Source organism: Triticum aestivum, chromosome 1D (genome assembly GCF_018294505.1).
Source record: "Triticum aestivum cultivar Chinese Spring chromosome 1D, IWGSC CS RefSeq v2.1, whole genome shotgun sequence".
Lineage (NCBI taxonomy): Eukaryota > Viridiplantae > Streptophyta > Magnoliopsida > Poales > Poaceae > Triticum > Triticum aestivum.
In genome coordinates, this window is record NC_057796.1 from 70,976,032 (window position 1) to 70,980,408 (window position 4,377).

Consider the following 4,377-nt stretch of genomic DNA (forward strand, 5'->3'; position numbering starts at 1 on the left):
GACATGGCATGTTCACAACTGTTTGTGTAAACTAAGCAGAAACCATTCCAGCAAATAAGAAGCAATGCAAGCTAGACACCACATGAAAGATGCAACCAATATGACTCTGCCAAGTTAAAAGCGTCCCATCATAAATGGAATTTCAACAAATTAGAAGTAGCGCATGCTATAAATCATATGAAAGATGCAACTAATATCGCACTGCATATACTAAAGGTGTCTCGTCATGTTGATTGATGCGGGATACAAAAAAAACAATAGTTTTATGTAAGGACATGCTTAATAGACAGATGTACTATGTACTAAATACAAGAAGGCATGTCACATTAACAGGTATAATGTATAAGCTAAGCAGACTAGCACGTGCAGTTTAACCAGATTGGAAGAATTACAATCTAGACAGCATATGCAACATGCAACCACATATCACGCTGCCAAGTTAGAGCAAGCACCTGCGATGCTAGTGTAGGGGAAGTGCTGTAATCAACTACAGAGCTACGTTCACTATCTTCATCTAGCATTTCTGTTTCTTGAGAATCATGTCGGGAGGCTGACGCTGCATTCTTTAAATGAGGAGTACTCCCCTTGCCTGCCTGCCTCGTCATAAGTGATTGATGAGGTATACACAAGAACATTAGTTTGATATAAGAACATGGTTAATACACAGATGTACTAGTATGTACCAAAAACAGAAAGGCATGTCATATTCAAAGGTATAATGTGTAAGCTAAGCAGATGCAGTTTAACCAAATTGGAAGCAATACAAGCTAGACATCCGCCTAGAGTGGTGAGCATGATCATCTAGGACCTGAGATCCTGGTGGGAGGCGGGCTGCTTCGCCACCATCGCAGCTTTTTAGTTGGCTTCCAGGTGATGCCTATCTTTGTTGGGCTTGTCACTGGCTCGGCCAGTGCCCTGACTAGCTATTTGTCTTCTGGTGCTCACGGGATGGTGGTTCATGTAAAAAAAATATCTTTCCTTATCTTACCGACTTCGGCCTTTCGAATACAAGCTAGACACCATATGGAACATGCAACCACATATGCCACCGAGAAGTTAAAGCAAGCACCTGGGATGGTGGTTCATTGCGAGCGAGGTCATCAACTCTATAGCTACGTTTACCGTCTCCATCTGCTGACACTGCACCCTTTATAGCGCTGTAACGTGTCTTGCCTACCCACACACGAAGCTGGAGCGAATTCTCTCTTTTATTTTTCGCTTCCCTCATGGCAGCAGAGTCTGAAATACCCTTGCATAAAAACACAATAGTGAGAGTAAGGGTGAAGTGTGTGCAGAACTAGTGCACTGTAAAAGTAGCAGATAGCAGGTGGCTGAAAAATAAATGACAAGAGACATATGATAGCTCTACAACATTGCATGGCAAACAAAATTAGATTCTACTCCGTATGATTTTGTAATATATGAGCACAGGAAATGCAGGTACTCCTCCAGCACACCACCACATGTGGTCATATCTAAGATAACAGTCGACTCAAAATAAATAGGTCAGTCGATTTTTTTAATGAACCGTCCGATCTATAAGGAACGGGCAGATGGCCTTCGTCTACCTCCCGCCAGTCACTGTTGACGATCTTTATCGAACCGCCAGCGAGCACCGGCCCAGACCCCTGCCTCCGCCGCCCCGCCCTCCCATCGACCTCACACCACCGCCGTGCTTGGCAGCGCCCCCAGGCCATCCCTTTAATCTCGGCCGACCTCCAGATCGGGCGCCAGTAGCTCTAGGCCGCACACGCCCCTAAGATAAACACCAAGGCGCTGCTTCCCCGGCGTAATAGGCGTACTAGCTCCTGTTACACCGGGGAATGCTTCCTTTAATTGGGAATCAACTGGCTAGAAATTGAAATTCAGGGGGGCGATGGACCTCTAGCTAAGGTGAAATAGTATATGAGGAGAAACCTTGTGCATCGCGAGTTACTAGGAACATCTAGTATCAAGAAGAAGCAGTCAACGAGTGTCTTCTGTGGGATGAATACCGTGCAAGCAGAGACGTAAGATTTGCACGAATAAGGGAAGAGGAGTACCTTTTTCGGTTGCCGGTGTGGCCACCTCCACATGTCGCGCCGATCTTCTTCTTTTTACTGGGGAAACCGATGTTCTGGAGGGTGCAGGCTTGGACGAACCCATGGCCAAAATGTTGACTGTGTTGCCGTGGCCGTATGTCGGCGGAGGGGAAGCATATCCGAAGCAGCGAAGGACGGCGTAGCAGGAACAGCTCCGGTGCGGTGGAGGGTGGCGAAGTTGGAGCGGCAGCGGTGAGGCGCAGGACGGCGTGGTTGAACTGGCTCGGGTACGAACGGCTCGGCCTCGGTTTCAACTACTAGCTGTGGAGGGCGTTGCGGTTGAGGTTGCGGTGGACGACGACGTCAGGGTATCGACTCCGGCGTGATGGAGGAGGGCGGCGGTTGATGGGTGGGATGGGGTGGCGAATGGAGGACGTCGGGGTTTCGCGGCTGGTGGAGAGGTAGTTTTGGCGCCCACGGAGTACGAATGGGGAATTGGACGGGTGGGGGGAACCATGTTTCGGTCTGGGACGCGCTTGTTTTTGGCTTTTTTGAACAGAAGATGGGACGCGCTTGTTTGAAATTTGGGGAAAGTACAAACTTTGCCCCCCTCTTAAATTTCGAACCTACTGCGGATCGGGGGTAGGATGGTAATCCCAGGTGTCCCAAATAGTGGGCGGGAGCAATTTCAGCCACGCGCATGTGTGCTTAGGCGGCCATTGTGTATGAATGTTTTTCGGATGCGGTTGCATGGCGTCTAGATGAAACTACAAACCTACCCCGGTTTAGACCTTTGGACGTCGGGCCGGTAGGTTTCATGGGTCGGAGTTATTTGAAAAGTAATTTCCTTGTACTACCAAACATTGGTCTCACGCGGTTTAGGGCGAGTAGAGGCTCTTTTGGCGGTTCGTTCGAAATTTTGAAACACAAGCATTCACGTTTAGAGTACTCTTGAACTATGAGGATTGACCTAAATAGACAACGTTATATTTGACCTTGTATGTTTGAAAACTTCATTAAATTATCCACTTCTTTTTGAAATTTTGACACTTGAAAATCCTATAACTACGATTATTTTGGAATGGAGGAGCTAAATTTGAATCTATTTTGTACACGACTACATATGCTATTATGTACAAAATCAGAACAAAGATTGGTGCCCCCCATAATTTAGGTATGGTTTACAAATGCCATGATATCAAATTCAAATAATTGAATGGACTTCATGTTGAATTCGATTTTTTTAAACCACCTTAAGTTGAATTCAAATGTATGCTAGTTCATAGGTAGCTATTTATAATGTCCATTGTGTAACTTTCGTATGTATATGTGCTTTACACACACAACATGAACTATACTCACGTTTATATTCGATTGCTAAAGCGATGCATTGTCTGGAGTTCAAAATACTAACTATGTGGATCAATTGTGTCGAATAATAACATAGACATGCTCAAATTCGATAGAATCTAGATGTCTGATGGATCAATGACCGCTCCTTACGCGAATTGCAAATATCATGATCCCATCCTAATATATGGATACAATTTATATCTTTAATCAATGTGTAGAGCAGTCTTTTACGTGTAGTTTCACTCTCCATCGGTGGTCTCTCACACATGCTCACTCACTCTCTCCTGAGGTGTCTTTCTCGCACACATGCTCTAGATATAACCCTCCCTCCCTCTCGTAACCATCTACAACTGTTTTCACTAACCTTTATCACAAGCACTCTTCCTCTCGCAAACATACACACGCACAATCCTCAACGACCCTTTCTATATACATGGACCTGCCTACGTGTCTCATGTACGCACATTATCTTTACACCTGTCTCTCACGCATTGTCTCACACCTCTCTTCCTAATCGACGAGTATGATTCTAGCAGAGCATTCTGTAGGATGCCCCTTAAAGTTAGGTTGGATGAATAGTAATATCAGAGATAAAGGGGTTACCTTACTCCGAGAACCTAGGGTTACAAATCCTAGCCGGCTTTGTCAGTGGACATAGAGTCCTTCACAATTCTGCTATCTTTGTCTTGTATGACTAGTCATCCATGGGTCTTCCTAAATGCGTCACGGGCCGACCAATGTGGTGCAGGTCGGAACCGGACGAAGGGCCTCACCTCGACCCACCGGACCTCACGCGGTGACACACCCTCTGCCCCCACGTCTCATTATCTTCTCACAGCCACACATACCAACACAAACACCACACAGAGAGAAAATTTCTCATGGTGCCTCTATTCCCTCCCCCCTTGCATATACACACTCAAGGGAATGGAATCTCTTGTCGTGACGTCATATTCGTCTCTCTCTCTAGACCACTCTCATTTCTCATGCTATCTCTCCCACG